This window comes from Suncus etruscus, chromosome 5, assembly GCF_024139225.1.
Source record: "Suncus etruscus isolate mSunEtr1 chromosome 5, mSunEtr1.pri.cur, whole genome shotgun sequence".
NCBI classification, from domain to species: domain Eukaryota; kingdom Metazoa; phylum Chordata; class Mammalia; order Eulipotyphla; family Soricidae; genus Suncus; species Suncus etruscus.
Window position 1 is genome coordinate 114,625,165 of NC_064852.1, and position 24,763 is coordinate 114,649,927.

A 24,763-nucleotide genomic window follows, 5' to 3' on the forward strand; every position below is an offset into this window, starting at 1 on the left:
TTCTTTTAAGAAACTATTTTTTCTTTAGATATATCTGAGCATATATATTTTTAGTTTTTGTCATGGGTCTGTTTTCTTCTCTCTCCACCGCCAAATCCACCAGCAATATAATGTAGCACCACTTCTTCCTGCAAAGGCATATTAAAAATAGGGGAAAGTTTACATGTAAAAACAAGCTCTTATCTATTAGGGATAAGAACTTATACTTTTTTACAACACAGGGACATCTCCCACCCTGAATGTATGTCATGTGGAACCAACCTAGACTCCAGGAAAATAGGCACCTACTGTCGAGCCTTGACTCCTGGATCCCAGACATAGAAACGACAAAGTTCTCCACAGCAGCTCCAGGAACCAAATCCCCTCCAGGGCATTCATAATGCTGCTCTGACGCCAACATACGCCAGTTCTAAATTGATAACCTGACAACGAGGAAATGGGAACAACTAGATCTAAGAGCAAGTTATCCTTCCTCACCAGCCAACGATAAGACAAAATCAGAAGACATGTCACCCTTTGATCTGTGCAAAAACCAAGAATGCTATATACAGATGACTGGTTGTTACAACCAGGACTAGACAGTATGCATCCCGGGACCAACAACAACAACAAAAAGCTCTAACCTAGCTTTTGGTCTACAATCTGCTCAACAAACAAGATCTCCAATTCCAGAGGTCTAACTGTGACAACCGCAAATGAACGAGTCTTCCAGAAACATAACAAAAAATGTTATTGTTGTTCTTAGGCTCCATCCTAAGAACAATGTAATACCCAAGGAAATATTTCTAAAGAAACAAAGCTACAACCAAATAATTAGAAAAGATGAGAGAAAAAATGTTAATGGAGAAGTTCATTGTCACGAAATGTGTAAAACCGAGGAAAATATTTAATTAGAACAGGATCCCTGATTTCATTATTTGCTTTTAATGTCACTAGTCAATTGTCTACCGTTATATTATTTTAAATGTGTATGTCCATAAAAAGAGTAGAGTCTGAAAAGAATCATTTCAGTAAAATAGCTGGTAGTAGTGTATTAATTTTAGATAATATGTTAGTTTGATATTATATAGTTATTGTTTTATTTAGTTTTAAAAGATATGGTTTAAAAAGATTTAAGTGTGGGCTACTCCGAAAGTCACAGCACCAAGAGTTATTTCCACTCACCCAGAAGTGAAGGTCAGGAGAATAAAACTAGGGATGGGGGTAGCCCATTAGGTAGATGCATGATGGAGCTGATCATTGCCACATATGGAGAATATTCAATTCCCAGAACCTTCTGAAGCACTTCATGCTGTGACTCTTTGAGAGTGAAAGAGAAACACAACTTTCAATTCACACCTACCTTACACTCTTTAAAGATACTTCCACAGGCATTAAAAGCACATGTTTCTAGGTTGCTTGAGAGAATAACAGTTATGACAGATGCAAGCTAAGACTGAAATAAGAGGTGGCCTCAGGAGTAAATTAATGGTGAACTGAAGATATACTATATTCCATGGCTAATTTGCACATATACATATTATGTTCACATAGAATATGTGAACTTGAATATATATGCTTGAAGTATATATAATATATACTTGAGTGTTTTTATTATATAATACAATATTATATATACAATTTTATATATATATATTTATATATATACAATATTATATATACAACATGTACAAATATATAATATGACATTTAAATAAGAATTTTACCACATGACCTGTAATATTTAACCCAGGTCTTCCACAAAGCAGACAAAAAGTAGGATCAAATATGCAAGGACTTTATTATTCCATTATGAGAGAATGAAAGAGGTGACTGAAAAGACTGAAAGTCACTAGGGTCACATCAAGTGGGACCCTAAGAGGGGCAGAGAAGCCAGGAAAGAAAATATGGGACCACATCTCTAATTGTAGTGCAATTCTAGGGAGAGTTGCATAGGCTACGTTTGGAATCATCAACCCCTGTTACAATCCTGATGAGTTTAATTCCACTTCTATCCATGGATTTCCCCTTGTGTATTTCTAATCCTACACAGCCTTTATTTCTGCTTCTTGGGATGCTTCTCCAATTGAATGTACAGACCAAGTCTCTTCAAACTTTAAATAAAACCCTGCTAATTGTCCTACTGAACTACACATTCTGTAAAATCACACATAAAAATAGATATTGCATATCAAATATCAAGATTGGCATCTAAAATCAACTTTCCTAGCAACAGAAATGCATGATCATTTTAGGACAATCCCCTCCCCACTTAAATAGTTCACCTGAGGGGCCTGAGCAATAGCACACTGGTAAGGTGTTTGCCTCGCATGTGGCTAACCCAGGACAGACCTGGGTTCTATCCTTGGTGTCCCATATGGTCCCCCCAAGTCAGGAACTGCTTCTGAGCACATAGCCAGGAGTCACTAAGTGTGACCCAAAAACCAAAAAATAAATAAAAAGGTTCACCTGAATGTTACAACTGAACTCAGCCTTTGACTGGGAGCAGAGCCTGGGAAAAGTGTGGCTCACTACATTAGTGGCTGTGGATTTTGGGTGAGAGAAATGGGAACTTTTCATGGGCACAATCCATAAAATGGAAAAACAAAGAGGCCCCTTCTCATGGCCAGCACCATAAATATATAAAAATTGTGAAGGCTATTTATATGTATATTTACATATATGAGTAAAAAAGGGATATTGCCACAATTGCTGATACTTAAGTATCATTTATACTACTCTAAAATGCTAGTCATTAAAAGTCTTAGTATGAAGGACTAAGGAATAAAATTGTATCTATAGGCAAAGGAATATATTAGGTTAGGGCATGATTCTTTTCATTTTATTACTCTGGTCCTTCCTCTTCTCACCTTAATCTAATCTCCAACCACACTCCACTCCAATTCTATACATGAGCTGGCCTTTGGCTTTAAAATTTAATCTTCCAGATTCAACAGAGAGTCTCTTTTGCAATAAACTTGAAAGAAAAAAATGACTGTTGCTTTTTTTTAATTTTGAAAATGAAAGAAGCATTTTGAAGACTTGATTTAATAGTGGGATAGTAATAATCAGCTCAAAGAATATTTGGTTATTTGTTTATATCATCTATGAGGTAGGCAGATTTCATTGATTCAATAAGAGCTAAGTTCATTTCACCCATTCTCTCTCCCTCTTTTTGGCAGTGTGTGGAGTGACATTGCAGATCTGCATTATAACCTTTAATCCTCAGTAAAATAAAAAAATTTAAATACTAAAATGCTCAAGGAATCATTCTGAAACTATGACTTGGGTTTTATTTACTGAAGATGTTGAACAAGGAAATTTTTTAATAATCTAGAAAATTTTTGAACATGTCCAGTGTTAAATTTTATTGTAAAAATATGTCTATAAATGCCCTAGTTGGACAAATATTGAGGAGGATAGAAAATGTGTTTCAGCAGCCTAAAGCTCTGATGAGTAGAAATGAGGGCTTGATTTTCCTTGTTTTTTTGGATACCAGCCCAGAACTATCATGTTATTGCAACTTCTGGTAGATTATGTGGACATCCAGGAGATGGGGATATGATTTTGGTAATGTGGTGCTTTTTTTAATCCCTTTGCTGTCACACTAAATATATAACTCACCATGAAATATGACTCTAAAACTACAGTAGGAAATGGAGCCATGTAAAAGTTTTCAGATGTGAACATTAATAAACCAACCAAAGAACGCAGCTTAGCAGGTTGTCATATACCAGAAACATGGGTGCCATCTAATGTAAGTTTTACCTTCTTGCTTGACTGTCTCCTAAATACTCTGGAAACAACTGCCTAGAAGCAAATATCACAGCAAAATACATCCCCGTCACACAAAATACATCCCCCGTCACACACATACACACACACATACACACACACACACGACTGATTGCTTTCAGCAAAGCCCAAATTTGTGGAGCTGGACCTGTTTCAACTCACATCTCCTCTCGAATAAAAGGTGCTCTGTTTCTAGTTTGGAGTAATAAGTAGGAATACTAGAAAGGGGAAAAAAACATTTGCTCATGGTTACCTTATATGCTAGTCCAGAATAAAAGATCACCATTGGGTTCAGACTTCCTGCCTCTTACTGTAATATCTGAGTGTTTCAACCTCCCTGCTGGACATTACTTATGTTTTGAACTTGGACACACACACAGAGATTTCTTAAATAACTATATTTAAAAGTACTTAGTTGTAGCCCAGCCATTCATATGTCACCACTAAAATTAGTGCATCAAATAATGAAAACAAGGGGGAGAATTTAATGCCTATTGAAAGCTGACTCCAAGCATGCAAAGGTAAAAGTGTGTGGTCAGAAGGCTTAGCTACCTGTTGAGTTCTTTTATCCAATAACTCATTGTAGCCCATTGTGACTAACATTAGCACTATTAACACATCTGGTGCTAGTGGTCATACATTGGGGAGTTGAAGAATATTAAAGTAGCTTTGTAGGCAAACTTATGTTAGAAAAAAATGCCTCTAAAGAATAAAATCTAACTTCAGGGATAACTCCTCTATGCTTGACTCAAATCCACTGGGCTTTGACTGTGAGTTAAACCTATATGCGTATATATTTGGAGTAATAAAATTACTCTGGCCTCTGGATGGTGTTGATTTCAAGGTAGCTCTTTAGTTGTCTGTTTGGATTAACTCATGAACTCGTGTGTGTGTGTGTGTGTGTGTAATGTAATAATTTTTTTTCTGTAAGCTCCATTCGTGCTACTTCACATCCTGCTTCATGCATCAAGAGGAGGAGGGATTAAATTCAAGTGCTCTCCTGATAGTTCATGGGTGAGTAGGTTTAGGCAGGTCAGAGGATATTAACAGAGAAATTTAACTTTTCTGTTGTTGTTGTTTTGTTTTTGGGCCATACCCAGTGTTGCTCAGGGATTACTTCTGGCTATGCGCTCAGAAGTCGCTCCTGGCTTGGGGGACCATATGGAACGCTGGGGGATAGAACCTCAGTCCTTCCTAGGCTAGTGCTGGAAAGGCTCTAGTGCCTTACCTCTAGTGCCACCGCGCCGGCCCCGAGATTTAACTTTCTACAACTGAAATCATCATCATAGTCATGTCTTCATGATGTCTTCATCGTGATCATCAACAATCTATCTCCTTTAGTCCTTTACTGCTTCAAATTCTGGAAATAAAGTCTATAGAATGAGGCTGTTCTTGTCCATTCAGAGGGAATGGTTGCATTCCTGTATTAAGGACTGAGTTCCTACCAGATAACCATCTCTCTAAATGAACTCTCTCTTGTAAAGGCTCAAAGCAAAATCGTTAGGGAAGGCTAAAGCCTGATTAAAAAGAAAAACAAGACACAATTAAAAGAGATCAGGAACAATAAAGTGAGACAATGAAGTGTCAAATATCTTCCACATGTCTTAACATTGTTCTGTGTTACGGGTGACCTACTATAATAACAATTGGAGGTTCTGTTTTAGAGTCACAACCTACCTTTCCTTTGACTTCTGTCTATTGTATCCTTCCTCCTCATTCCTTTCTCAAGGATGAGTGAAGGTCAAAGGCAAAATAGTTATTCAGCCAAAGATTAATAGGTTTTTTGTTTTGTTTGTTTATTAGCTCAGAAGTACTAAGGGATCATTCCTACCAATTATCAGAAGACTACATAAATATGTTGCTGGGTATCTGACCCTGATGGTCTGTGTGTAAAGCAAGTATTCTACCTGCTGTACTCCAGCCCAAATATAATAATAGTTTTTGAAGTAATAAAGGGATGATCTCACTCATCTGTGGAAAAGAGAGAATAAAAATAAGAATAAAAAAGAATAAAAATAAGAGAATAGACAGTCCAAAAACAACGTCAAATCCTTGGCATTATAGTACAAAATCAATTACCAAGCAGTGTGACGAGGGAAAAATTAGACAAAAAGCCAGACTTGAAGAGATATATATAGAGAGATGAAAGGTCCTGATTACTTTGATTGTGGTGGTGGTGAAGGGGGTTGTAGTAACTTTGTGTATTAGTACCATCAATTTTAAAACTAATATATTTTCCTAAACTATAAAAAAGCAATACATTAATACAAAAAATTTCCCAAATAAAATAAACTTTAGTCCATGAGGCTTTGGAGTTTATTTTCAGAAATCTGGAGTCATAAAGGATTAAAGAGGAAATGAATTTAGAAATGTAAAAGAGATTCAACTCAGTTGTCATGACCAGATGTCCTTTATTGCTCTTTTGTCCAGGGACAGTCTTGCTTTTCCTGAGTGCTCTCTGCATTACCGTTCTATTGTGAAGACACTGGCTACATGGTAGGCCTAGTTTGCCTCTGGAACTGCCTCAAGCCAAGCGGACGAAAGCATCCAGTCTCTGAGAAGCCCTCCTGAAGTCCAGGGCCAAGGCCAGAGCTGGTTGTGGGAGGAGCTCTTCATGTAAAGAGACATGGTGGGCACTAGCAAGTAGACAGAACAAAATCATGTGCTGGGATTTGCAGGATCCACAGTTAGTCTCAGCAAGTCTCTGTCACATCTGTCTAAAACATTCACTAGACCTAGACGCCCTCATGCTTCAACCATTTCCTCAGTCCAGACTGAGAATTTGCTTGCCTGAGACAACACTTCCAGCACTGACTTTGGATGGTCATGACCATTCTCCTAGCGTCTGAGGAGACAGCACTCCTCAGTTGTCTGCCATATAATCTGCTGATGTCTCCAGGGACTTGCTTTGTCCCCAGGTCACCACTTTATCAGGTCACCAGCACACTGGCATCAAAGAACACTACCTTTCCACCATCATTTCAGGGAGCCCAAAGTATGTTAGATGTGCTGCATCCTGAATGGTTTTTTGGGAGAAGACCACAAAATCATACACACTTTGGGTTTCAACTTTCACCTTCACAATTGCACATGCCATTGAGACAGACTATTTGTCACCCCCCCCCACCCTTGGCTTAGTTACTGAGCTCTGACACAATCTGAGCAAAAGGTGACAAGGCTGTGAGCTTAATGAAAGGGATACTTTTGCTTAATCTGTGCTTCTTTTTTCCCCTTCTCCCAGTCATGCTCACACATGCCAAGAGTATCACATTGAGGATGAGATTATGACCTTGTGATCTCATTCGGGATGTGACATTATCTCATTTCAACAACCCGGGAAGGCCAATGTCATTTTCAGCTCAGGGGAAATATTTGACCAGCAACAGAGAAAAATGTAGCTCAGACTTTTTTTACTTTTCCTGTTGATCTCCAAAGCTAGGGGTCCCTAGCCAGCTGTGTGAGGGATTCTAAACACTTTTCTAATCTCTAGTAAACAGCTGGCTGGCAAAGGCACATTTTCTACAGGTTAGTGGAATCCACATATGTCCTAGAAGTGAGACATGTACATTCAGAAAAGGAGAAGGAAAATTATATAGTTTTTTTTATTTCAATATCTTTGCTTTCTCACCACCACAAAGTAAAGAATTTTGCTTCTTGTTGACAAAAAAAGGAGGAAATTTCTACCTCTTAAGCCTATTCCTCAATATTAAAAAGGATTTGGCTACTGAATAGCCTTAAAAGTACTTTCCTCAGCTTTCTGTTCATATCTGCTTTTGGTCACTTTCATTCATCTGCTTGTGGCTGGCTGCTTGGATTAATTTTCTGGACTGAATACATTTCCTTGCATTACCAACATATGTGACAAATAACTAATCTGACTCATCAAAATGCATTAGAATGCAGTGTTCCAGTTACTGAAGGACATTTGAAATTCAGCAACTTGTCTCCTTACTCTTACTGCCAGAGATAGTAAAAAAATTATGAAGAGGTATAGACACAGTGCTAGAGCCACTTTATGCCCAGAATTAGTATCAGTGTCTGTGTTATCATTGTTCCAGTCATCCAAGAAAACTTGGACCTGCCTTTATTTGTTTTATATATCTTAAAATATTTTAAAATCAAAAATTGAAATATAACTGCAATAATTTGTAAGAAGCATAGCACAGCCCAGGCTATAAATCATCCCCCAACTGCATTAAGTGGATATACTAAATATACCTAGCACTGCTTAAAGTAGCTTAAATATATCATTTCACTTTCTAGGACCATTTCCATATCCCACATTTAAGCACAGACCTGACTCAGGCAGAAGTTGGTCCTTATAAATAATAATTCAAAATGAAAAAGAATATGTTGCACAGAATATGAATACTAGTGATATGAATACTAGTATTTTCATGGGAATAATGGGCACCTTTCAGAAATCTCCCATTATTCCCAAGACGACCCCAAAAATGATAGGTTTACTGGGAACCCCAAGAGGATAATATGTGATTAGCACACATAGAAGGGCACATGAACACATTTTAGGGAAGGAGATTTCATTTGTTTTACAATTGACCACTTCTGCTGTGACACTGGTCTGATCTCCCACACTTCATATCATACTCTCATTCTGAGCATCCCCAAAAATGATCCCTGAGCAGAGAACAAGGTATAAGCCCTGAGCAAGGCCAAGTGTTGTTCCCCACCACACACAAAAAAAGAGGAAGAACAAAAGAAAGAATGAAAGAAAGAAAGAAAAAGAAGAAATAGAAAGAAAAACAAGTTAATACAAGGGAATTGACTGCAATTTCTTCTCTCTCTCTCCCAACCTCCCCCTTGTCTGTCTCTGGGGCAGATAGTTTTCTTCTCTCTCTCTCTCTCTCTCTCTCTCTCTCTCTCTCTCTCTCTCTCTCTCTCTCTCTCACCACCTTATTTTGTTTGTCAAAACTCAAGTATTGTTGAGGCAAAGCTCTGTTTTACTTCTGAATTTTTCCCAGAACTTGGGTTAATTACTCCCTACTCCTCCCTTTCTGCCTGTTGTTTACCAATAAAAACAGATTTTGAGTGATTTGTCTCCCTGGATGATTATGAAAGGAAAAAGACCCTTTCTCATAAAAATACTGCAGAGCATTTTTCCAATCGACTATGTGAAACTAATGCAGCTAGACATTGAGTTGGTTTCACAGGGAGGCTGCAGATGTTTGTGATCACACCATGGAAGACTATTGCTGATGCCTCGCACATGTTCTGAGAGAGAAATGTTCTCCCACAAGCAAGCAACATGTGCATGTGGCATTTTGGTCAGCTGAACTGGGGAGAACAGGAGACTAGAGAACATTTCCATGGGGCTGTTGAGGTAAAATATTTGACCCATGATTTCCTCTTCTTTTCTTTATTATTTCACTCTAGTTTAGTAATAGTAGTGTTCATGAACAGTAGTGTTCAAGTTTGTGGTATTAATGTGCAAGATTACCACACACTATTGCAACTCAATGCCAATACCCCCCAATACCCACTAGAATCCAACATTCCCACCTTCCTACCCATATTGCCCTTCTTTGGTGCGTTATGCTTATAGTTCTGGTGCATAATGTGCCCTCCCTTAGCACCTCCCATATGCTCCAAATACCCCACCTTTATTTCTGATTCTTTTTCATCAACCCAGTCATTCATTTTTCCTTTTCACTAGATTCGGTATCTATTTCAGTATTCAAGGTGTATTATCAATAGATACTCTTGCTTTGTTTCCCTACATACCACAAAATTAGTTGTGATACATTTTACATATATTTGCCTATGTATGTTAACACAATGCAACCGTAAGAAAAAATAAAACTGGATGGTACCATGCTGAGCAGACTAAGCCAAGTAAATAGGAAGACAAACAATAATCTCACTCATCTACCACTTTTTTAGCTGTCTGCCTTGAGGCAATTAATTTAACCACTGTAACCCTCCATCTTCTTATCTTCAAGGGCATGTATAAGAAACAAATTAGGAATGCCTGTGAATTATTCAGCCTACCATAAATACTTATTCATGCTATTATTACTAAGAAGTATATGCTAAAAATTGGGGGCTAGAAAGAAGAGAACATAGAAATAAATAAAAGGCATAAATTCCATTTTAGAGACCTACCATTTAATTGTAAAAATACATATGTAAATAAATTTCTAGGCTGAAAAGATCACATATATCTATTATTTAATTTAAAAATATGTATATTTATATGTCATATATTTTATATATATAAATTGTATGATTTGTAAATTTGTACATTCTAAGATTTATACATTTCTAGAATTTGTAAGCTAAAAAGATCAGTTTTTAGTTCTTTTTTTTTTTTTTTTTTTTTTTTTTTTGGTTTTTGGGCCACACCCGGCGGTGCTCAGGGGTGACTCCTGGCTGTCTGCTCAGAAATAGCTCCTGGCAGGCACGGGGGACCATATGGGACACCGGGATTCGAACCAACCACCTTTGGTCCTGGATCGGCTGCTTGCAAGGCAAACGCCACTGTGCTATCTCTCCGGGCCCCAGTTTTTAGTTCTTGATAAAAATTCTGGATTCATCTTATTCCAGGACTTAAGAGGAAGAACTCCTAGCCATTGATTAGGTACACTCAAACTGGATTTGTATTCTCCAAGAATAATGGTAGGTTAGATTATTTTTCTTACTGCATAAGGTCAGGATTTAGAAGTTCTTAAAAAATTAAAAGTCTTGAGTCAGAGAAATATCACAGCAGGTAGAGCATTTGCTTTGTATGCAGCTGACCTGGGTTCAATTCCCAGCATTCCTATGGTCCCTTGAGCCTTCCATGAGTAATTTATGAGCACAGAGCCAGGAGTAGCCAGTGAGCCCTGCTGGGTGTGGACCAGAAACCAAAAAAAAAAAAAGTCCCTTTAGAGAAAAATGACGTCAGATTGCATTGTTTATATGCTTTCCATGAGCAAACTAACTTTAATATACTATTTGCATTTAAAAAAAAAATCCCTTCCCAATTACAGTTAGACCTTTCAGAGAGGAGGCAAAGCTCCCACCGGAAATAGCTTTTCATTCAACTGGAATTCCTTGAGAGTTGAGTTATGCCTTCTTTTCTCTCTATATGTTTAACTATGAACAGTTTGAATTTGTCCTAGGAGAACTAAATACACTTCAATGCAATTGAATCAGGTTGGATTCCATAACTTGAAAACTATTGCTGCTGATGTTGTGCTAAGGTAACCTCATAGGTGACAAGATAGGCCTGGGCCTAACTGTTGGCAAAACACAGTCAGAAGAGAAGATGGTCTAGTGTTTAAAAAAACACACTCCTGTGTGAGCCAGACATCCCTGCCTTCGTCTCCCCCTCGGCTCACAAGTGTGCCATCTTGAATGTGAGACAGATGGATCTCTGCCTTTGAACAATCTGGAATCTAGAACAGAAGGAGTATAGCAGATTTCCCAGTATCATGGATCTTCCTGAAATGAGTTTGCTATTGTGACTTCCAGACTAACATTGAATCATCTGCTTACTGTCCAAGTCTTTTGCTTGAGATGGGAATATGGTCTCTATTTGAATTGCTGAAGGGCTGTAAACTTTCTTTGGCTGACAGAGAAAACATGCAAGAAAGCAGAGCAATGACTCTAGACCAGGCATTTTTTCAGTGGAAACCCTGCAGTCACTGTGCCGTTACCCTTCCATCTCTTCCTTTTTAATACTTGTGGAATTTCACAAACAGGGTCTGTCACCCACAGAGGCTCCTCCTTGCCTTCCTTTGCTTCTGCATATATTTTCCCCTTTTGGCACAAAAAAGGAAATAACTTGCTAATCTAGACAGTGCTGGGAAACCTGCTGATTTTTCTGAGAACTCTTCTCTATGTGTAGGAGAAGCAGGCATGAAGGGTGGCATGGGGGTAGAGCAGAGACTGACACCTTAGACTATACCCAGAGAAGGGCTTTGCTTGAGGACAAAAAAATCAAAGAGACCATGAAAGTTTATGAAACTGTCTTAATTAGACATTTCCAACTGAGCTTTCATGATGCTTCACTTATCCCTCAGGGACATGGTTGATATGCACTTATTTTCAAACTATGGCTTCAACTCGTATTTATGTTGTTTGTTGTGAAAACTATGGGTGATCCAATAAATCAGGTGTTACAACCTCATGTGGCAACATTTTAATTAACCAAGAATAAATTTCATTTCTTTGGCAGCACTAGCACATGTTAAGAATTCAGTAGTTAAGTTACCTGTGATGGCAGATGTGGGAAGTCAGAGCAGGCTTTATATGTGTGACCTCCTGTATAGTCTGTACAGTACTTACAAAATCAAAATTAGTGTGCAAATTTTGTGACACTATTCAGAATAGCCAGAGTCTGGAAACAACCCAAGTAAGTGCCCAAGAACAGATGAGTGGATAAAGAAACTGTGGTACAACAATACAATGGGATACTACACAGCTGTTAGGAAGAACAAAGTTATGACATTTATTTAGACATGGATGGATATGGAGAGTTTTATACTGAGCAAAACGAGTCAGAGGGAGAGGGATAAACATAGAATGATCTCACCCATTTATCGGACATAAGAAGAAAAAAGATAGCATGATAATAATATCAAAGACATTAGAGACAAGGAGGAAGAACAGTCCATGACACCAAGCTTCTCACAAATAGCAAGAGAGTGCAAGTTAGGGTACAGAAGGAACCACTGGGACAGTGAGAGCTGGAAATGTCACTCTGCACAAAACTGAGTGCTAAAGGAAAATTTAAAAATGTCTATGTTTTAAATGCAAACTAATGAGTACAAAAGAAGATTAAAAATGGCAGACATTTTGGGGCTTCCCCGGGCTTGCTTCAACCTGGGAACTTTGATCTTCTCTGGCATTCATCCCCTGATGGCTTGCCTCGGCTGACGTGAGTGTTTCCGGGCCAAAGTTGCGGATAAAACTGACTCTGCTGGCCCCCCTTAAGCCCACCTATAATGGGTAGAAGCAGAGGAGTGCGGCAGCCGCGCACTCCACCTAGCCAATGAATACCAACACAACACGTAGAAAAACCCACAGCATAAACGTCACAATGGGGAAACTATGCAGACCAACTTCAGCCATAGAGAATGAAGATGGAAACTCTGATGACCCAACAATGGCCAACCACCTAAGCAGTCTTTCAAAATGGAGCTTAGAGAAGAAATATGGAGGTTGCTCACAGAACTCAAAAAAAGTATAAATCAGAACACTAATAAAAATCAAGAGAATATGAAGATAGAAATCAGAAAACTCCAAACTGAAATATCAGGTCAAATAACAGGTCTAAAAAACTCAGTAGACGAATTGAAGAACATAATGGATGAGCTTTCCAACAGGTTAAAAGCAGCTGAGGATAGAATTAGTGCGCTGGAAGATGAGATGCATAACAACTTTACACAGCAGAAGAGATTGGATAAAAGCCTTCAATCAAAGGATCAGACAATGGAAAAGTTACTCAAAGAATATGAGCAGATGAAAATAGAAGTCATTGATAAGCTCAACAGAAACAACTTTAGAATCATTGGAGTCCCAGAGACCCAAGAAGATAATCTCCAGGAAGAATAAACGGTCAAGAACATCATCACAGAGAAAATAACAGAGCTAAAGAAAACATGTGACCAAATCCTGCATGCCCGAAGAGTACCAGCTAAAAAAGACCCTAGGAGAAACACCCCAAGACACATCCTAGTCACAATGATGAATCCCACAGATAGAGATAGAATACTGCAAGCAGCAAGATCAAAAAGGGAAATTACATTCCAGGGAGCATCCTTGAAATTTACAGCAGACCTGTCACCAGAAACACTCAAGGCCAGAAGGCAGTGGTGGGATATAGTGACAAAACTCAATGAAATAAATGCTTGGCCAAGAATACTGCACCCAGCAAAACTCACTTTCGGGTTTGAAGGAAGTATACATGGCTTCACAGATAAACAAGAGCTCAAAAACTTTGCAGACTCAAAACCAAACTTAAAAGAAAAACTGAAAGATCTATTCTAAAGACAAGACAAAACAAAAAACACACCAAACTTCTACACAAAGATGGCAATAAATCCCATGACAATTATTTCTCTCAATGTAATGGAATAAATGCACCCATTAAGAAGCACAGAGTGGCAAAATGGATCAAAAACTGAAGCCAACCTTCTGCTGTCTACAAGAAACACACCTGAGTAGTCAGAATAAACATAGACTCAAAATCAAAGGCTGGAGAAAAATCACTCAAGCAAACAACATCCTTAAAAAAGCAGGGGTGGCCATACTAATATCAGATGACACAAACTTTATACTCAGAAAAGTTGTAAGGGACAAAGATGGATATTATGTACCAATCAAGGGATTTGTACAGCAGGAAGAAATCACTCTCCTAAACATATATGCACCCAATGAGGGACCAGCAAAGTATTTAATACAATTGTTGACAAATCTGAAGAAGGATATTAATAATAACACAATAATTGTGGGAGACCTCAACACAGGCTTGTCAACACTTGATAGGTCAACCAAATGGAAACCCAACAAAAATATACTAGACCTGAAAAGAGAAATGGAAGAAAGAGCCCTAGTAGATATATATAGGACACTCCATCCTCAGAAACCTGGATAAACATTCTTTTCCAACGTACATGGGTCATTCTCCAGGATAGACCACGTGCTGGCACATAAAAAATACCTCCATAAAATAAAAAGATAAAAATTTTGCAGGCTACCTTTGCTGACTACAAGGCCCTGAAGTTAGATGTGAACTACAAAGGGACACAGAAGAAAAAATTTAACACCTGGAAGTTAAACAGCCTACTACTGAACAACCAGTGGGTCCGAGATGAAATCATAGAAGAAATAAAAAATTTCCTGGGAACAAACGACAATGAAAACACAAACTATTAGAACCTATGGGATACAGCAAAAGTACTGAGAGGAAAATTTATAGCTTTGCAAGCACACATAAGGAAGGAAGAAGGAGGATACATGAATAGCTTAATGACACAGCTTATAGAATTAGAAAATGATCAACAAAAGAAACTAAAAATAGGGAGACAGAAGGAAATAACAAAGCTGAGAGCAGAAATCAATGAATTGGAAACCTAAAAAACAATCCGAAAGATCAATCAGAGCAGAAGTTGGTTCTTTGAAAAAATAAACAAGATTGATAGACCATTGGCAAAACTCACAAAACAAAAGAGTGAGAGAAACTTAATAATGCGTATTAGAAATGAAAAGGGGGAGATTACTACAGATACTGCAGAGATTCAAAGGGTATTCAAAGAATACTTTGAGAAACTCTATGCCACTAAATATGAGAACTTGGACTAAATGGATAAATTTTTGAACTCATATAATCTTCCATGGCTGAATAAAGAAGATGTAGCATATCTAAACACCCCCATCACTATTGAGGAAATTAAAACCAAAATCAAAAATTTGCCCAAAAACAAAAGCCCAGGCCCTGATGGATTCACGAATGAATTCTTTCAAACCTTTCAAGAGGAACTACTACCAATCCTGGCCAGGCTCTTTTATGAAATCGAAAAAACAGGAACACTTCAAATAGCTTTTATGAAGCCAACATCACCTTAATACCAAAACCAGATAGAGATGCTGCCAATACAGACCAATATCCCTGATAAACACAGATGCAAAGATCCTCAACAAAATCCTGGCGAACAGGATCCAGTGCCTTATCAAGAAGATCATTCACTTTGATCAAGTAGGTTTCATCCCAGGAATGCAAGGATAGTTTAACATCCATAAATCTATCAACATAATACACAACATAAACAACAAGAAAAATAAAAATCACATGGTCATATCAATAGATGCAGAAAAAGCATTTGATAAGGTTCAACACCCATTCTTGATGAAAACTCTCAGCAAGATAGGAATAAAAGGAACATTTCTCAATATAGTTAAAGCCATCTAACAGAAGCCAGTGGCAAATATTATCCTCAATGGAGATAAACTAAATCCTTCCCTCTAAATTCTGGTACAAGACAAGGCTGTCCTCTTTCACACATCTATTCAACATAGTACTGGAAGTACTTGCTATAGTGATTAGGCAAGAAAAAGATATCAAGGGGATCCAGAGAGGAAAGGAAGAAGTCAAGCTCTCACTGTTTGCAGATGACATGATACTCTACTTAGAAAACCCTGGGGCCGGGCGGTGGCGCTGGAGGTAAGGTGCCTGCCTTGCCTGCGCTAGCCTAGGACGGACCGCGGTTCGATCCCCCGGTGTCCCATATGGTCCCCCAAGAAGCCAGGAGCAACTTCTGAGCGCATAGCCAGGAGCAACCCCTGAGCGTCACAGGGTGTGGCCCAAAAACCAAAAAAAAAAAAGAAAAAAAAAAGAAAAAAGAAAACCCTAAAGATTCTACCAAAAAGCTTCTATAAATAATAGATTCATATAAAAAAATGGCAGGCTACAACATTAACACACAAAACTCAATGGCCTTTTTATACACTAATAATGATAGGGAATAAATGGACATTAGGAGAGCAATCCCATTCATATTAGTGCCACACAAACTCAAATATCTTGGAGTCAACCTGACTAAAGATGTGAAGGATCTATACAAAGAAAACTATAAAACACTGCTCCAAGAAATAAGAGAGGACACACAGAAATGGAAACACATACCTTGCTCATGGATTGGCAGGATCAACATCATTAAAATGGCAATACTTCCAAAAGCATTGTACAGATTTAACGTGATTCCTCTAAAGATACCCATGACATTCTTCAAAGAAGTGGATCAAACACTTCTGAAATTCACTTGGAACAATAAACAACCTCGAATAGCTAAAGCACTCCTTGGGAAAAGGAATATAGGAGGCATTACTTTCCCCAATTTTAAGCTGTATTACAAAGCAATAGTTATAAAAACAGCATGGTATTGGAATAAAGACAGACCCTCAGATCAGTGGATTAGGCTTGAGTACTCAGAGAAGGTTCCTCAGACATATAACCATCTAGTTTTTGATAAAGAAGCAAGAAATCCTAAATGGAGCAAGGAAAGTCTATTCAACAAGTGGTGTTGGCACAACTGGTTAGCCACTTGCAAAAAAGCGAACTCAGACCCCCAGCTAACACCATGTACAAAGTTAAAATCCAAATGGATTAAAGACCTTGATATCAGATCTGAAACTATAAGATATATAGAACACCATGTAGGTGAAACACTCCAGGACATTGAGACTAAAGGCATCTTTCTTTTAAGGAGAGGAGCATCTTTAAGGAGGAGACACCACTTTACAAACAAGTGGAAGCAGAGATAAACAGCTTAATATATTAAGCTGAAAAGCTTCTGCATCTCAAAGAAAATAGTGCCCAGAATACAAAGGCCACCCACTGAGTGGGAGAAATTATTCACCCAATACTCATCAGATAAAGGACTAATATCCAAAATTTACAAGGTACTGACAGAATTATACAAGAAAAAAAAAAACAACTAACCCCATCAAAAAATGGGGAGAAGAAATGAACAGACACTTTGAAAAAGAAGAAAGGCAAATGTCCAAAAGGCACATGAAAAGATGCTCAACATCACTAATCGTCAGGGAGATGCAAATCAAAACTACTATGAGGTACCACCTCACGCCACTGAGATTGGCACACATCACAAAAAAGGAAAACAAGCAGTGCTGGCGGGGATGTGGAGAGAAAGTAACTCTTTTTCACTGCTGGTGGGAATGCCGTCTAGTACAACCTTTATGGAAAGCGATATGGAGATTCCTTCACAAACTGGAAATTGAGCTTCCATACGATCCAGCTATACCACTCCTAGGAATATACCCAAGGAACACAAAAATACAGTACAAAAATCCCTTCCTTACTCCTATATTCATTGCAGCGCTATTTACAATAGCCAGACTCTGAAAACAACCAAGATGCCCTTCAACAGATGAGTGGCTGAAGAAACTGTGGTACATATACACAATGGAATACTATGCAGCCATCAGGAGAGATGAAGTCATGAAATTTTCCTATACATGGATGTACATGGAATCTATTATGCTGAGTGAAGTAAGTCAGAGGGAGAGAGAAAGATGCAGAATGGTTTCACTCATCTATGGGCTTTAAGAAAAATGAGAGACATTTTTAACAGTATCTCAGAGACAAGAGAGATGAGGGCTGGTAAGTGCAGCTCATGACATGAAGCTCCTCACATAGAGTGATGAGTGCAGTTGGAGAGAATACTACACTGAAAACTATCATAACAATGTGAATGAATGAGGGAAATAGAAAGCCTGTCTCGAGTACAGGTGTGGGGGGAATGGGGAGGAGGGAGATCTGGGAAATTGGTAGTGGGAATGTTGCACTGGTGAAGGGGGATGTTCTTTACATGACTGTAATCATACAACTATAATCATATTGGTAATTGCGGTGTTTAAATAAAGATAATTATAAAAAAGAACATTAAAAATGTATAATTTTTTAAGAATGCAAACTAATGTCTAAAAGGGGGTAGAAGAAAGAAAGTGAGAGAGAGAGAAAGAGAGAGAGAAGAAAACTATCTGTCCCAGAGACAGGCAAGGGGGAGGGTGGGAGGAAAACTGGGGACATTGGTGGCAGGAAATGTGCACTGGTGAAGGGTGTTGGACATAGCATGACTGAAAATCATGAACAACTTTGTATCTGTGGGGAAACAGAGTAACTGTATTATGAACAGCCTTGTGTCCACGGTGTTTAAATAAAGTAATAAGAGTTTTAAAATTGTGCATGAAAAAAGAGGACAAAAGCTACACCAAAATTTAAGCATGAATTGTTTTGAGTGCTGAGAATATGAACGATCATCTTGTTCCTGGCTAACTGCAGTGTTATGTGCAGTCAGTTTGTTTGTGTTTGTTGAAGTATTTGTTATTATTCTTGTTTTCTGCCCCTCATTATAACATATGGCAAGGAGTCATTGCTTGGGTTTCTGGAATCAGTCACACCAGCACTATCCACCCCAGTTGGATCTCCTTTCTACACAAGCCAGTTGAACTGATTTGATTTGGCCTTTCTGTTGTTTTTTTGGAATGTCTCTATTATCAGAGTCCAGAGTGCTAACCATTACACCATGGAACCAGGAATGTGCTTTTCCACCTAAAAAGGGAGGAACTTGAAAATTGCACATGATGAATGGTGTTCAATTTGTGTCTTGTTCATGTGTTGATATCCATGAACCTTTACAAAAACAGTTTATCCAAATAAGCTAGAACTTATTTCCAAAAGCTCCACAAGGAACAAAGTACACACATGCCAAAATTGTTTATTAAGAGGGAATTAGAGGCCACTGTTACTGCTGGTCTCTTTGGCATCCTGGCAGAAATGTTCCCTCTGAATATGATTGGAAGGTCTTCAGTCTTCAGTAACTTCTGTTGTCAGATTTGCTTGTAGAATACTGACTAACAGCTCACTTGTCCAATGAAACTCAAATTAGCACAATTTATCACTAGAAAGCATTACCATTTGCTAACCTGGCGAGTTTCTTAGGTGCTAAATCATAATTTTCCATCTTAACAAATGAGCCCTCAAACACCCCAAGGTAGTCCTGAGCTATGATTGTGACCTCTATGAGACTTGGCTCTCAGCACAGACTCGAGGGGATTCACCCTGGCATGTGATTTCGTTGATGATGCTATTGAAAAGCTGGTGAATTATCCCATTCTATACACCCCATTTTCCTCTTAATTGACTGGCTGGCTGTGGAGTGAAACTGATATTTCTAGCTCTCACCCTTTGGCAAGTCCACTAAGCTTCAAATGTCAGTGTCTCTTCCTCTATAGCAGTTGTGACACCTATTGAAAAAGCCCAAAGAAATGGACAGAGGCCATGCAGGGTGGAATCCCTTTGAGCATGTCCTCTGTGTTTCTTCCTTTCAAAGTTTTCTAGGGGAGGGTTGGCCTGGGCCTTGAAACATGTTAATCCTTTTCTTAAATCCTCACATTCTAGTCTGTTTAGAGCAGCAGGATAATGTTACTTGGAATGTGCTGCCTGTGGACCCGACTTTCCCCCACCCCAGAGATTTGTCACTGGCTTTACTATAGCAATTGCTACCATGGTATTGTTCTCCCACTGCAAGGAGCAGGCTGGCCTGCAGGCAGGGCCATCTAAGGGCAGACTCTGTGCAGCTGTGCAGAGGGAAGCATATGACGTGATGAGCTGGACACCCCAGTACCTCCTGCCCACGGGGGAGCCTCTTCCTCCTATTGTCCCTTGGAGTTTCCCTTCTAAGTCCTAAGAGTCTCTTTTACACCCCTCCTTCCAAATGGGTTTATTTTGTGTCTGAGCTTCCCACTATAACTTGCTCTAGCTTCAGTGTCTGTTATTTGTGTAATCTGATCCTTTTCAGATCATCATCTCCTAGGAAGAATATTGCTTTGGTGTTAGGGTGCATATTTGGAGTTTTGTTATTGTTGTTGCTTTAATTACATTAAACACTGTGATTACAAGGTTGTACATAATACAGTTGCATTTTCCCCCATAGTTTTAGTCATGCAATGTCCAACACCTTTCACCAGTGCACCTATTTCCTTCCACCTATGTCTCCAATTTCCCTCCTGCTCTCTCTCCTGCCTGCCTATGGGGTAGACATTCTCTTTCTCTCTCCCTCCTTCCTCCTCCCCTCTCTATTTCTCTGTCTCTTTTGTCTCCTAATTGCCTTCTGAATCATGCCTCAAATTTTCGCTGAGTACTGCATAAGGTGGAGTTGTCATCTGTGTGTTCAGATGAAACAGTTCTTATACTATTTTTCATGGTGGAGGGAGGTTGACACTGGTAGTGGGAAGGGCCCTGACTCATGTATATAATGTATTTTTTCACTTTGGGGGGAATTTTTTGTATGACTTCAATAAAGATTGTAAGCAAAGGTAAAAAACAAAAGATTCTGTAGATCACAATAGTTTGAATAAAATATATATTTTTAAAAACGAGGAAAATAAGAGTGTTTGCACCTAGGAAGTAATGCTTTAACGTGTCAACTTGTTGAAATAGCTCTCTTTCCAAAGCATACCTTATGCAACTTAAATAAGTAACAATGGTACCAATACATTTTATCAATGAGCTGTTTGTAAAAAATCTAATAAGACTTTAATATACTTTTTTCACTCGACTTGTTGGCCTTGGACTTGTCATAAATAAATATTCATACAAAGGAAAGGAATGTCACAATGCTTCAGAGTTAAAGAAAGGCTTGTAAATTAATAGTTTGTTCATATTCATACTCATAAAAAGTTTTATTAACTAAACAGAGCTCAGCACTCTGGTACAATCACTTGAAATATGATTAAAAAATGTTCTCATTCTGTTTTCAAGTAGAAAAATATATTCAGCCTGAGCACCATTGTAACTAATAAAAATAGTAACTGATGTTTATTTGGTATTTACTTGTACCAGGCACTGCGCTAAGTTCTTTATACAATTTATGACAACTATGACAACTGATAACAACTCTATGAAGTGTGTATAAAAAAGTAAGAACTAAAATACCATTATTAAAGAATACATGAGAGAAAATTTAGCCTCCTGATTAAGAACTAGATGGTCTATGTTCATCCCAGCCCTTCTGTTCACGATCTGAGTTAATTCAGGCATGAGACAGTTTCTGCCTCAATTTCTTCATGTATAATACAGAATACTCGAAATATCTACCCCAAGTTTGCTGTAAAATGATTGAGTTAGCACGTTTATAATGGTAAATGTTTTAAACACTCAGAACAGGGTCTGACCCTGTAAATGCTATGCAAATTTTGATATGTTTACTCTACAATAATCTGGTTAAACTCATGTGGCTTCTTAATTTTTTCATTTGCAAAAATACAGGTAAACAAGGTAAACAAGAACATTTTCAAAGTAAAAAGGAGATGCTCTTTAGCTGTTGGTATCTAGAACATTGTAAATGTTATTAATATAGACTATAATCTCCTTTGATCATAACTAAGAAAAGTTGGTAACTTAAGTCACAAAGAACCTATATTTACAAGAGAATGCTGGTAACTATGTCAAATGGGATGATTCTATTGGAATTTAGTTACAATGGCTCCCAAATTCAGACTTAGAAAAAGTATGACAACCTATAAAGATTATTTGTATAAAAGGCCACTCTGAAGAAAGAAGGAGTACTTAAATGTGGTAGAGTGTATTTATAAAACCATATTGGTAACAGTATTGTAAAGCAAAGTACCTAAAAGAAGAAAATAGTTGCCTGTTATAGACTCAGGCTAGCAAAGGTACTCTGTGGGATAGAAACTAGAGACTGGTGGAAGCAAGTGGGCACTGGTAAAAAAGACTGGTGTTGAAACATTTTATGCATAAAACTCAATAATTTATAACTTTGTAAACCACTAAGCCTTGATAGAAATTTAAAAAAATTGTGAATATCAAAAGCAAGATCACACAGCCCAAGATCAATGTTAATTAATTCTATTTTATTTCTTCACATCCATGAAGCAGGTCAGCCAACACAGTTTTTTCTTCTCTAGACTGAAAAGTTTTTCTTCTAAGGAAGGTGGTCCACAAAATTTTGGCTGTTCTCACTGAGGCACCTGACTCTGAAATTTCACAATCCTGGGCCGAAGGTATGGGGCAGCATTTCAGGGACAGTGAGAACTAGGGTACTCAATGAAAACAGAGATCTGCCTAACTCTACCACTTATCACAAGACCCAGCTGTGGAAGGGGAAGAAGGATGTTGAGAACAGAGGGGAAGCCTGACATTAACAGAAGTCTACGCTGCTCCTGGGCTCTGAGGAAGAGTTTCACATGGGCAATTGCAACTCTACAAAGCAGCAGGCTGGGTTGGAGCAGAGGGAGCAGGTGCCTGGCGCCTCTCCGACCTGGATCTAGTTTCTACCTCAGCTGACATTTAGAAGGCATAATGGCAGCGCGAAGTCCTGCCAACCACTCTGAGCATGGGATTTGTACAGCCGGTGCCTACTGACATATTCCATGTGGAAATTTGTTCCTCTCCTATCCCACTGAAAAACAAAGGAGCTAGCAAAGCAAAGGCATGATTATTACTCCACTGTGGTTGATTCGGTTGCAAAATTGGTTTAATAGCATCATTCTGGATTGCGACCTCCCCGGGAAACCAAACCAAACCAAACCAAAACTCCACTTCAGTCCAAATCCCTGCCCCCCCCCCCTTTTCTCTCTGAAGCTTTAGAAATTACAATTCTTCCTCTTCCCTGTTTACCACCTGCATGGTCCCTAGCATGACCTCTGGCAGGCCAAAATGCCAACCCCATGACAATCTCCACAAAGGCCGTTAGACTGTCATCTTTGTGAGATCTGGTGTAAGTGGATAAAAGTCACAGGCAGAGAGAGAGATGTGCTCTCCTTTGTTTAAAGCCTTGTCAAAGCAGGCTTTGAAATGTCTCCCCTGCCTGCTTGACAGTTTGCTTGGAGCACAGAGTCAAGAATGGATTGAGACTTTCGGGCCTTTCACGATTCCTGCCTGGAATCCCATTACTGCAAATTCTCCAGGTCATTTCCCAGGGAAGTCACCTCCCTCATGAAGCCACACTCTTCCCACTCTGGAGGGCTGACACAGCAGGCTGCCTTCCAACTAGGGCTGTAAGCGGTGCCTCCCAGACTCTATGTGGTGACGGAACTGTCTAGAGAGAGGAGGTGCTATTTGTCTTGAAATAGATTTTATCCCCCTGGAGATACAAGTAGTGCCAGCAGACAATAGAGGTTCTCTGATGGATACAAAATTCCTCTTAGCAGAGACGCCATTGGACATTCCATGGAACCACCTTAAAAACAAAGGTTTAGACAAACCCATGATTCTTTTCATTGGGGTTAGCACATTTTATGGAATTTGTTTTGTGTTAACAAGAAAACTACAAAGAAAAACTTCCTTCAAAGATTATCAAATCAAAGTGAGGCAAAATATTGGACTGAATGGGCCATAAAATAGTATGTTTTTGACCCCACATATTATCCTGAGCATCACTGCGAGTGAGCTTTTCTAGAGGTCCCTGAGTTCTGCAAGCTGTGGTCCCAGGCATGACAGGTCTTAACAATAGTAAATCCACAAGTCCATACTTTGAACCACTGTTTCAAAGGATCTTTGGTGACATCCCTAAACCTTCTGAGTGCTCTGTGAAAACCTTTCCTCTCAACAACAACAATAAGCCCCAAAACATGGCAAGGCTCTTTGGAACTTAGAAGGAAGGCACAGAAGTCTACTTTATCCCTAGGTTTTGCACATTGAAACTCCAGGGCACCAATTATATTTCCTATTGGATGTAGTCCAGGCTGTAGGTTTTGCCATTCACCTGCTACAGTCAGTTTATATTGGTAGAACCAAATCTGTACTTTTCACATAAAACAGTACTACTAATAAACTGGGCTCTAAACAGCTCAGCAAAGAGTGCCCAGGCTTCTTTCCGATTCATGCTGAGTGAGTCGGCTCCCAGTGTCACCGCCTGGCAATCCTGTGCCCATTTGTTTTTCTCAAATATCTTTGAAAAAAGAGACTTGAAGTTCGGTGCTGGTTGGTGGTTGAATATTTCAACCCTTTTAAGCTTCAGCAGTGACTGTGGTGTCTTAGAACAGTGACTGTGATATTGTTTCGGAACAATATCAGATCCTGCCAGAACTGGTGTTGGGGCTTGAGCTGTGACTTCAAAGTGTCTTTGATCCCAGACCTCACCAGTAGCTGCCATTTCTCATTGGTGTGTTGAGTGATCAGAGTTGCTATTTGTCCACAGAGGGTGTCACATCACTAAAGAAGCAGGGGTACAGTCCCTGTGGTCCTAGAAAGCACCCCAAGGTTTAAAAATCTGAGCCAGACCATGTGATTGCAATCAGGAAACCACTCTGCAATTTTTGCAAGTTTTAATTGGAAAACACAAAATAAGCAAAAATAAAGACACTTTAAAAGAATTTAAAGGGTGTGTGCCCAAGTTTCTGCCAAGTAATTTTTGTGTCACTCTTAAAAATTATTTGGGTCTGCAAGCTCCTTGAGAACAAAAGTGATAGTGCCATGCAGTGCTTCTATTGCATAATAATT